We start from the raw sequence: 12,235 nt of genomic DNA, 5'->3' as shown, positions 1-12,235 counted from the left end.
TAATATCAATGGACTCAATTCACCTATAAAGAGGCACAGACTTAGAGATTGGATAAGAAAACAGGATCCAACATTCTGCTGTTTACAAGAAACACACCTCAACCACAAAGACAGACACCTACTCAGAGTAAAGGGTTGGGAAAAGGTTTTCCAAGCAAATGGACCTAAGAAACAAGCGGGTGTGGCCATTCTAATATCTAACAAAATCGACTTCAAACTAAAATCAATCAGAAGAGATGGAGATGGACATTTCATACTCATAACAGGAACAACTCATCAGGAAGAAGTCTCAATCCTGAATATCTATGCCCCTAATGTAAAGGCACCCACATATGTAAAAGAAACTCTTCTAGAACTCAAGGCAGTCATCAAACCACACACGCTAATAGTAGGAGACTTCAACACTCCTCTCTCACCAATGGACAGGTCAATCAGACAGAAACCAAACAGAGAATTAAGAGATTTATTGGAGGTATTGAAGCAAATGGACTTAACAGACATCTATAAACACTCCACCCAAATAGGAAAGAATATACCTTCTTCTCTGCAGTTCATGGAACCTTCTCGAAGATTGACCACATACTCGGTAACAAAGCAAACTCCCACAGATACAAAAAAATATTAGTAACCACCTGTGTCTTGTCAGATCACCATGGATTAAAATTAGAATTCAACAACAATGCTACCCCCAGGAAGTCAACAAACTCATGGAAGTTGAACAGTCAACTACTAAATCACCCCTGGGTCAAGGACGAAATTAAGAAAGAAATTAAAGTCTTCCTTGAATTTAATGAAAACAAAGACACAACATACTCAAACCTATGGGACACTATGAAAGCAGTGCTAAGAGGAAAGTTCATAGCAATAGGTGCCCAAATAAAGAAAACGGAGAAAGCACACATTGGATACCTAACAACACACTTGAAAGCTCTAGAAAAAAAAGAAGCTGACTCACCCAGGAGGAGCAGAAGACTGGAAATAATCAAACTGAGGGCTGAAATCAACAAAATAGAAATAGAGAAAACAATCCAAAGAATCAATGAATCAAAAAGCTGGTTCTTGGAGAAAATCAACAAGATTGACAAACCCCTATCCAAACTAATCAAACGGCAGAGAGAGCACATGCAAATTAATAGGATCAGAAATGAAAAGGGGGACATAACCACAGACACAGAGGAAATACAGAGAATCATTAGATCTTACTACGAAAGTTTATATGCCACAAAGTTGGAAAATGTAAAAGAAATGGACTTTTTTTTAGATAAGTACCATATACCAAAGTTGAACCAAGACCAGGTGAATAATCTAAATAGACCTGTTAGTCGTGAAGAATTAGAAGCTGTTATCAGAAATCTCCCTGCCAAAAAAAGCCCAGGACCAGATGGTTTCAATGCAGAATTCTACCAGAACTTCCAGGAAGAGCTAATACCTATACTCCTTAATGTATTCAATAATATAGAAACAGAAGAGTCATTGCCAAACTCCTTTTATGAAGCTACAGTTACCTTAATACCAAAACCACATAAAGACACAACCAAGAAAGAGAATTACAGGCCAATCTCACTCATGAACATCGACGCGAAAATTCTCAATAAAATCCTGGCAAACCGAATCCAGGAACACATTAGAAAAATTATCCATTATGATCAAGTGGGCTTCATCCCAGAGATGCAGGGCTGGTTCAACATACGCAAATCTATCAATGTAATCCATCATATAAATAAACTGAAAGAAAAAAAACCATATGATCATTTCATTGGATGCTGAGAAAGCATTTGACAAAATTCAACACCCATTTATGATAAAGGTGATGGAGAGACTGGGGATACAAGGATCATACCTAAATATAATAAAAGCAATATACAGCAAGCCGACAGCTAACATCAAATTGAATGGAGAGAAACTCAAAGCCTTTCCACTAAAATCAGGAACACGACTAGGCTGTCCACTCTCTCCATACCTCTTCAATATAGTGCTTGAAGTTCTAGCAATAGCAATAAGACAACACAAGGAGATCAAGGGGATTCGAATTGGAAAGGATGAAGTTAAACTTTCGTTATTTGCTGACGATATGATAGTGTACATAAGTGACCCCAAAAACTCTACCAAAGAACTCCTACAGCTGATAAACACCTTTAGTAACGTGGCAGGATACAAGATCAACTCCAAAAAAATCAGTGGCCCTCCTATACACAAAGGATAAAGAAGCAGAGAGGGAAATCAGAGAAACATCACCTTTCACGATAGCCACAAATAGCATAAAATATCTTGGGGTTACTCTAACCAAGGAAGTGAAAGACCTATTTGACAAGAACTTTAAGTCCTTGAAGAAAGAAATTGAGGAGGATACCAGAAAATGGAAAGATCTCCCTTGTTCTTGGATTGGGAGGATGAACATAGTAAAAATGGCAATTCTACCAAAAGCAATCTATAGATTCAATGCAATCCCCATCAAAATCCCATCAAACTTCTTCACAGACCTTGAGAAAACAATAATCAAGTTTATATGGCAAAACAAAAAACCCAGGATAGCCAAAACAATCTTATACAATAAAGGAACTTCAGGAGGCATTACCATCCCTGACTTCAAACTCTATTACAGAGCTACAGTATTGAAAACAGCTTGGTATTGGCATAAGAACAGAGAAATCGACCTTTGGAATCGAATAGAAGACCCGGATATTAACCCACAAACCTATGAGCACCTAATTTTTGACAAGGGAGCTAAAGGTATACAATGGAAGAAGGAAAGCATCTTTAACAAATGGTGCTGGCATAACTGGATGTCAACTTGTAGAAGGATGAAAGTAGATCCATACCTATCACCATGCACAAAACTCAGGTCCAAATGGATTAAAGACATCAACATTAAGCCGTCCACTTTGAACTTTGATAGAAGAGAAAGTGGGAAGTAGTCTACAAGATATAGGCACAGGAGGCCTCTTCCTAAGTAGGACCCCAGCAGCACAGTCAATAAGAGAAACAATGAATAAATGGGATCTACTGAAACTGAGACGCTTCTGTAAAGCAAAGGACACTGTCAGTAAGACAAAAAGGCTGCCTTCTGACTGAGAGAAGATCTTCACCAACCCCTCATCAGACAAAGGTCTGATCTCCAAAATATACAAAGAACTCAAGAAACTAGGCACTAAAACTCTAATTAACCCAATTAAAAAATGGGGTACTGAACTGAACAGAGAATTCACAACAGATGAACTTCAAATGGCCAGAAGACACTTAAGGTCATGCTCAACCTCCTTAGCGATCAGGGAAATGCAAATCAAAACCACTTTGAGATACCATCTTACACCTGTCAGAATAGCTAAAGTCAAAAACACCAATGATAGCCTATGCTGGAGAGGATGTGGGGTGAGGGGAACACTCATCCATTGTTGGTGGGAATGAAACTTGTGCAGCCACTGTGGAAATCAGTGTGGCGGTTTCTCAGGAAACTGGGAGTCAACCTCCCTCAGGACCCAGCAATTCCACTCTTGGGAATATACCCTAGAAATTCCCTAGCATACTACAAAAGCATTTGTTCAACTATGTTCATAGCAGCACTATTTGTAATAGCCAGAACCTGGAAACAGCCTAGGTGCCCCTCAATAGAAGAATGGTTAAAAAAGGTGTGGAACATATACACATTAGAATTTTACTCATCGGTAAAAAATAATGACATCTTGAATTTTGCATGCAAATGGATGGACATAGAAAACGCTTTACTGAGTGAGGTAAGCCAGACCCAAAAAGAGGAACACGGTATGTATTCACTCATAAGTGGATTCTAACCATAATTAAAGGTCTTTGAGCCTATTATTCGTGATCCTAGAGAAGCTAAATAAGAAGACGAACCTGATGAAGACTATTTACCTATCCGCCAGGAGATCCTTCATCTGGCGATGGATGGCGATACAGACGGAGACCCACATTGGAGCACTGGACTGAGCCCCCCAAGGTCCAAATGAGGAGCAGAAGGACGAAGAAAATGACGAAGGACTGCGAGGGATGCGATCACCCACTGATACAAGGGGTCGGATCTAATGAGAGTTTACCAAGGGCAGTTGGACTGCGACTGAAGGAGCACGTGATCCAACCAGATTCTCTGAAGGTGGCCGGATTCTCTGAATGTGGCTGGCCCGGAGTCTTTCTGAGAAGCCATTGACAATGACACTGGGACTAGTTTCCTCTGCATATACTGGATTTTTGGGATCCAGTCTGTTTGGATACTCACCTTCCTGGACCTGGAGGGAGGGGGGAGGAACTTGAACTTTCCACAGGGCAGGAAACCCTGACTGCTCTTAGGGATGGAGAGGGAGTGGTGGGAGTGGGAGGGTGTTGGGAAGAGGGGCGTAAATGGAAACTTTTATAATTTAATAAAATTACTTTCAAAAAAAAAAGAAAAATGTCAGAACTCTCTTTATGTGGGTGTTAGTATATTTGAGGAAGTGAAATATTGCACAAATGAAGTGTAATTCTAGTCATGTGAGATGGCCTAAGAAGAGCACAAACTACTTTGAGACCCAGCATTGTGGAGTAAGTTGGAACTTCTCTATTTGTCTCATCAGGTCCACCTCACCCCCATTGTTCTGCCCATTGACTCTCATGCCAACTACTTGCATCTATGTTGGGGAGACTATGAAGAATGGGTTAGGAAGCTGACTCCCTTGGGTGGCCTGTCAGCCTGACTGTGAAGGTCACAGACTTGTGGGGTGGTTTTCTCCACAGAGAATCCCTTGCTGAGTCCCAGCCATGGCTTTCTGGACTTGCTCCTTCAAGTGAATGGCTGGTCGGGGCTCTCAGTGCTGCTTGGTCAGAAACAATATACTATGCTCCATTGACTGTGCTCCCTGGATTCTGTTTCTAAGTCTATCAACAGTCCTTTTATTAAGCACTCAACAAATAAGCCACGGGACTGTTCACCAGGACCTGAACGACAGCCAAAAAGGTAAATCCCACCAGCGAAGGAGATGCTGCGGCATGGCATCCAGGGCGGCAGAATGTAAACTGAGCTGAAGATGGAAGGCTTCCAGGAGGTGGTTGCGGTCAGGCTGCAAAGGACACGAATGCCGCATCAGCGTGAGTCGACTGATTTCTCGCTGTGTGCAGTGAAAAACATGGACCGTTTCAGAATGAGGAAGTCGAATCAGTACAGAGCTCTCATTTTTGGAGAAGTGACTTTTCCATAATAACATACAATCTATTTTGGGCTGAATTGGATGATGGAGAAACTAAAGAAAGTAACACACACATTCTGCCTCATACAGTCCATTCCTAGTTATTCACAAAGAAAAAAATTATAAACACGAGTAAAGATTTGTCTGCAAGGATGTTCACTGAAGGGCCATAGCAAAACTTAAACCCAAGTTTTACTAATAAGGAAGAAATCTCTAACCTTTAAAACCGATATTGTGGATGTATTTACATTAGCTTGGAAGGACGTTAGTGTTGTATTGCTAAATGAAAAAGTACATTATAAACACTTTAAACAACTTCAATGCTTATTATATTCATTTATATCCATAGAGTAAGGAGAAAGAAAAACTGTGCATTGAATTAGTAATAAATACCATTTCCCCATAAGCATGTATAATTCATACCAACAAGCATTGGGTAGCTTCTGAGCTCTTAGTGAGGTAAACGAACGATGCTCTGCATGTAGAATCAAATAACTCACAGCTAGGTGAAGGGCTAGGCGACTCAGTCACAATGACAATGCTCTGGACTTGACAAGAGGTTTCCTATATCTGTATTGAATCAGCAGGGGTGTTTTCAAGGGTATACCCCAGTACCCCGGAGAACAGTTAGACAGTATATGCAACACACACACACACACACACACACACACACACACACACACACACGTACCGAAAGCATAAGAGTTTTTGACATCCGCAGTTCTGGAGTCCCTAAGCAAACAGAGAAAATGAAATCCTCAAACGATGTTAAGTCATTGCCAGTCAGAAACACAAGTCAGTCCTGTGTGGGATAACCAAGCTGAGACCTGACTGAAATTCTGAATAGGAGATTTTTCAAGCTCTCTGTTCTAGAAACTCAGGAGAACTACTGTTCTGGACTTCTTGTCCCTTGGAATTGCTTCACCTTTCAACTCATGGACCTCAGGCTCCATTCTCTGACTTGACATTCTGTTTAGTGTCTCCTGTCACTCTGCCTCTATGCATGTTCTCCGAAGACGCAACATAGGCATCTTTCAGCTTTTCCTAGGAATTCATAATCACTTATAAATGAACTAGCTCTCCTATATATTTTATAAATATGCATACATTACCTATATATAGATTGCTAACATCTATCAAGAGCTCTCTTTGGTTGCCACACATTGTCCCAAGCATTTACACATATTGTTCTGTTTATCTGTTTATTTATTTATTTACTGAGATAAAATCTCATTCACATGGCTCAGACTGGCCCTGCTTTGGAGCCAAAGTTAGCCTTGAATGCTTGATCCTCCTATATCCACACCCCCTATTGTCTGAAATATAGTTGTACATTTTCACCTTTGGCTGAGTTATCCCTTTTAATTCTCAATACAGACAGTCAGGCGCTATTGTTATTTTCAGATTATAAATTATGAAACTGGGGGATTCAAAGCCTGTCATACTTGCCCAAGGCCTTGGAAGTAGACTCGGTGAGCAGGATTCAAGCCCAGTGCTTCTATCTGTCTGTCTGTCTGTCTATCTATCTATCTATCTATCTATCTTTGAGACAGGGTTTCTCTGTGTAACTATGGTTGTCCTGGAACTTTCTCTGTAGGCCAGGCTGGCCTCAGACTCACAGAGATCTACCTGCCTCTGTCTCCAAAGTTTTGGGATTAAATAAAGTGTGTGCCACCACTGTAATGATCTGTTCTGTCCCTTTAAGAAACAAGCCACGCCCACTCCCTCCCCCATATGCTGAAGCAGGCAGATCTTCCTTCTTGCTTGCAGCCTAAGTTCCTTCCTTTTCTATCTCCCTCCCAAAGAGGCAGCTTTTGTCTTTCCCTTCTCTCTCTCTCTCTCTCTCTCTCTCTCTCTCTCTCTCTCTCTCTGTCTCTCTCTCTCTGTCTCTCTCTCTCTGTCTCTCTCTCTCTCTCTGTCTCTCTCTCTCTGCTCTTCTCCCCTTCCTTCCCCCTCCATAATGAACTAAATAAATGTCCAACCTCACTCTGCATGGCATGCCTATCCATGTCTCTGTCTCTCGCCCACTGCTGCATGTCTCCCTGCCCAAGACCAGCAGCCTTCGGAGACCTGTGGTGTGGTCTCATGACGTGCCCATCTGTCTGTATCTCCTCGTGGTCTGCTACAACCACTTGGAAAACTGCACCATCCCTGCCTGGGACTGGTTGCTCTCAGGACCCGGGGCTTGCCACCACTCAGGGACCTTTAGCATTTCTGCAGCTGCAGCTGCCAGGGATCCTGCAGCTTTTTTTATTTAATCCATTTCAATCACCACCCAGCGACTCTGTGTTTTTAATCACTGCATTTGTATCTGAAACTTGTCTGTAATATTGTACCAAATTGTTAAATAAGTGTCTGATGGAACTGGGCTTGTAGCAGGGTTCTAGACCTTAGTAGGCTCCCAGACCTTAGCATAACTGACTCCATGATGGAAATATCATTCACGCCATAAAATCAGCACATAGACAGTACTATTTGCCAAAACAAAAACAAAGGCCTAATCCATCAATGTCCATAGTTCTGAGAAAGTCTCTTGGTATGTTATGACTCTTATGCTTTGACTTCTGCAGCTCTGCTTCTGGCTAACTGTCCTTGATAACTGAAACATGTCAACCCAGAACATGGCTTTTGTATTTAAGTTCACCCTGAGAAAGGCTCAGTGCTACTGGGATCCTGAACACCCAGTGTAGTTGCCGGCCAGCTAATAGAGACTTTCAATTGACTTAACCTCATGTCTAAGCAGTCTTCTCTGGCGAAGACTCTCCCCTTTCCCTACCGCCCAACTTTGTATCTTTTTTCCTTGTACATCAAGTCCATTTGTGCTGCCTATATACTCATGGGTGTGTGGCCTTCCTCTGGAGCACCAATCCTCCTACCAATAAGAAACACTCTTAAGGAAAGTGGGCACTTCCTCTCAGAAGCTAGCAAGAGCTCCTTGCTAGGGGAGGGACTTCCTGTCGACCTCCCCTCTCCAGGAGGATGTTTGACTAGGCTTGAGCTCTTGGGGAGCCTGTGCATTCTGTCTACTGCTGTGATTTAGTATGTGGAGTTGTCCTGTTGTGTCCAGCAGACACTGTTTCCTTGTGTTCACCTTCTACCTCTGGCTCTTAGAGTTTTCTGCTCCCCCACCCCCATTCCACAATGGTCCCTGAGCCTTGGGAGTAGAGGGTGCAGTAGATGTTCCAATCAGGGCTAAGCATTCTCTGTTCCTTGAGCAGTTATGGGTCTCTGTGTTAATCGCCACCGTATGTTGCAAGTGAAAGTTTCTCTGCTAAGGGTTAAGTGATGCATTAATCTATGGGTATTGACTATGAAAATCAAGTTACTTAAAGTTACTGTCAACTTTGAATTTTCTTAATCTACCTCCCTTAATCATCTCTAAGCACAGGTGACCTTCCTGAAGGGACTCTGGCCAGTCTGGGCCTGGCAAACATGGCTGTAGCAGGCCTTGTCTTTCTCTCCATTCTCTCTGCCTCGCTAAAAACTTTTAGAATATGTTACTTATGCTAAATCTATGCCAAATCTATTCCCTTATAAGACCATTTCTTCCTCCTGAGGCCAATAGCAATCAAAAGCCCCTGTTAGCTGCCCTAATTAAATTCTCTATTAAACATCTCATCCTATCAGGAGGTTTCCCAACTTCCCTTTATAAACAGCCATTTGTCTATGGGCCACGTCTGTCTCCTCTCTCTATTCAGAGGCAGCCCTTTGTCCCACTTCAGGACAAATATCCCTGCCCCTCCCCCCCATTCCCTTCTCCCCCGCCCTCTGTCTCCTGTCTTTGTCTTTTATTCCCTGCCCTCTGCCCCTCTGGGGCAAATAAATCTCCTTTGTGCCGAGAGCTTGGTCTTGGGGGTCCTTATACTTCCTCTCTGTTCCCAGGAAAGGTGTATCACCCATGGCTGGGCTCCAGCCCTGGAGATGATGTCACCAAGAAAGGTTTATCACCACATGGCTGGGCTCCAGCCCTGGAGATGATGTCACCAAGAAAGGTTTATCACCACATGACTGGGCTCCACCCCTGGAGATGATGTCACCAGGAAAGGTGTATCACCACATGGCTGGACTCCACTGCTATTAAGCCAGTTTAACTATCATTGACTATGTGAATTTACAACGCCTCCCACAAATCTGGGCAGATTCCCACATCACTCCCAGGTTCTTACCCTCCTTGTTTTCTCCTATTCATGCTACAGCCATATCTTATAATTGTTTGCTTCTTTGGGTTTGAGTTGTTTAAACTCCACAGATGTTATTTTTTGGTCCTGAGGGCCTCATGCATACTAGCCTTGTATGCTACCACTGAACTGGTATCTGCCGGCCTCCATAAATATCTTAGAAGCAGTTCTCAGTTACCTCCTGTGTTTGCATCTTCGTGGCCACTTCATACTGTCTCTCCACTCTCACGCCTGCAGAAAATTATTCAAAGTTCATAAAGACAAAATGAAATTCAATCTATTCAAAAGGTCAAAAAATATAATATTGTAATACTACATAAAAGTTTCAACTTACTATCCCTTAAGTTCCTAAGTAGTTTTAGATGAAGATTTTTAAAAATGGTTGGAAAATGAGTTCGAGGAGAAAACTCTGAAAAATGAAGGATGACATATCAGGGCAAAGAGGTTGTGTGACAGAGTTTGTAGGGAGATGCAACATGTGTCTATACACCCCAGGAAGGGAACCCAGACCAATCCATACAACAATTTCCGCAATGTCCTTCTTCGTCAACCAATGAGTTCTGATTGGGGCTCCTCACAGGAGTATGGGGTGAAGGGTTACTCATAAGGAGCAGGAACGAGCAACCCCGTCACTGAAAAGGCCACACAACAGGGGGCGTGGCGGAGGGACAGAATGAGGTGGGGGCTGGGGACAGGCAGAAGAGCAATTAAAGCTGCATCACTGTCGCCCTCAGCATAGCTGCAGGCACCTCCACCAGTCAAATCTCTCTCTTCCGCTCTTCTGTGGTTAAAAGTCTCTAACTGCCACCTACCCCCACCGCCATTGTTTGCTGCCTTTTTTTTTTATACTGCTGTGGAGGGGCCCTCAAGAATCTTCCAAGTTTCTGTTCCCCCAGACATGTGACTTTTGTTTACCTCCCGAGGCTCCGGAGCCTCCCCCACTTACCGGCTGCTTCACTCACGGAGGGAATGTTCTATGTGGAGGGAAGCGCCTTTACCATAAGCGGTAATGACCGAGTTAGACTGAACTATGAGACAGAACCTTAAATACGATGTCCCTCAATATCAGCAAAGGAAGGAGGCTACTCAGCGTCAGGCCTTTTCGTCTGGAACAGAGTCTACAAAGGAGTGAACAGGGGTTCCGGGTACAAAGTATCAAAATGCGGACTGTGCAGAATATTTCAGATTCTAAACTGGTGCTTAGCGATTCCCGTGCTCTTTGTGGATTTGGAGAACAGGATGAAACTAACAAAATACGCCTGGGGGTGGCACACAGCTCATCGCGTAACAGACCTGGCAAGACTTGGGTGTCTAACTAGGAACCTAAGAGTCCATCACAGCTTCAGGCAGGTAGGATCCACGCGTAGGCTCTTAGTGGCCCGCCCTGGGGCGAGCACTGTGAGAGCCACAGCCGCAGCAGCTCAGAACTGGCGGGAGGCCAGGCCAAACGCTCCTCCCCTGTTCCTCCTCCACAACAACCTCAGGAGGGGAGGGTCGAGCCTAAGGGTAGATCTTCAGCGGCCGCCTGCTCAACCCACCTTAGAGATACCCCATCCCCCCGACTGAGAACGACTGTCCGGAAGCCTGCTCTGTTGGCTGCGAGAGGCAATTGGATCTGAATCGCGCTGGTGGCATCGGTGTACTCAGGGAGGGCCCCGGGTACCCCGGAAAAACTCAGCTCAGTGCCTAGGTAAGGAGCCACGGGACAGAGAGGGTCTTGAGCCTTGGGCTTGTGGCGCTGTTACCAGGTTGTGGCGGGGACACAGGAGCGCCCAAGGGGGAGAACGGTCAAGGAAGGACGTTCAGGGAGGGCAGGCTGGGACCGCGGTGCTCTCCTGTTTGATGCTGAACTGACCTCGGAGGCCCCCAGGAACAGGACTCCAGAATTGTTAAGGAAAGATAGGACTGATTGCTTCCGAGAAAGTCACCCTAAGAATTCAATGCCAACTGGGCGGCAGGTGAACCTGGAACTGCAGGGAAGTGTTTTGTCTGTAGATCTCACTGTGGAACGCTCACGCACACTTCCTTGTGAGGAATAGCCGAGATTTAAGAAGTCTGTGAATAGAATAATAAAAATAGAGTATTATCACCCCGGCTTGGAGCATCCTGCTGCTGGCCAGATAAAATGTTGGTTATTTCACCTTTAGGCTGGATTTTTACAAAGCCACAAAGCAGAGAACATGGTCTTCTTGAGGCTTTCATTCGGACCATGGGAATCCCTGTCAGGTCCGGGTAAGGAAGGGGTGGCGTGTCAGGTTCTTACACACACGGGAGCTGTCACCTCTAAAGGGCGCACCGATTCTGGTTTGGACGTGTTACCACATCAGACTTGCTCAAATTATCTTTGACCCAAATGAGAATGCAGAGTTAGGAGACAGGTGGTGTATGAGCAGGGGTAGGAAAATGTGCTCCCTGAAGCAAGGATAATGCCAGAGACTAGCAAGCAAATCTTGGAGTAAAACTGAGTTGCTGGGTCAGGGCACCAGAATCAAAATAAAGAGAAGACCTTCTGGCAACAGCGCACCGGAGAGCCGTCAGCACTGGGACAGGTTTTTCTCACCCAGGGAACCCTGGGAGCCTTATGAAGGAGACCGCTTGTTGACATCCTTGGCTTGCCAGCTTCAGTTCTCTGTCCTCAGGATTGAGAGTGTTTTTCCTTCCCTGGATGGTTGTGCACAGGTCCTTCCCTCCGTGTGCTGATTCCACCCTTGATCCGCTGACTGTCGCTGATCTCAGTAACACTGAGGCAGAAGGCTCAACACGCTGAGCTACTGAGGGTGAGGAGGGATGTTAATGAGACTCAGCCACTCTTTTAAGCTATTCAGAGTGAGGTGTGAAGGTCCGGTTTTTGAACTCTTCTCTGTGGTGCTCTCTAGTCATAAG

General features: G+C 44.3%; 1 protein-coding gene and 1 long non-coding RNA gene across 3 annotated transcripts in view; one reads left to right on the top strand and one right to left on the bottom strand.

The window, feature by feature from the left end:
- Nucleotides 1-4,337: 4,337 nt before the first annotated feature.
- On the bottom strand, nucleotides 4,338-10,624 carry LOC125407584 (uncharacterized). 2 transcript variants are annotated; one of them, XR_007234260.3, is made up of 5 exons: nucleotides 10,299-10,624; nucleotides 9,687-9,761; nucleotides 9,531-9,583; nucleotides 5,866-5,906; nucleotides 4,338-5,096 (listed from the first exon to the last, which is right to left on the bottom strand). It is a non-coding gene; the product is annotated as an uncharacterized LOC125407584 (long non-coding RNA). The 2 variants fall into 2 exon arrangements; XR_014998232.2 differs by lacking the exon at nucleotides 9,687-9,761.
- A 256-nt stretch (nucleotides 10,625-10,880) lies between these two features.
- Pla2g7 (phospholipase A2 group VII) overlaps nucleotides 10,881-12,235 on the top strand; it is a 46,214-nt gene continuing 44,859 nt past the window's right edge. The window contains exon 1 of the mRNA XM_048445202.3: nucleotides 10,881-11,042. The gene's annotated coding sequence lies outside the window, so the exon portion shown is untranslated. The remainder of the gene's footprint in view (nucleotides 11,043-12,235) is intronic.

This window comes from Myodes glareolus, chromosome 18, assembly GCF_982192425.1.
Source record: "Myodes glareolus chromosome 18, mMyoGla1.1, whole genome shotgun sequence".
Lineage (NCBI taxonomy): Eukaryota > Metazoa > Chordata > Mammalia > Rodentia > Cricetidae > Myodes > Myodes glareolus.
The sequence above is the reverse complement of the archived record's forward strand: the minus strand, read 5'-3'. Positions and strand labels throughout refer to the sequence as shown.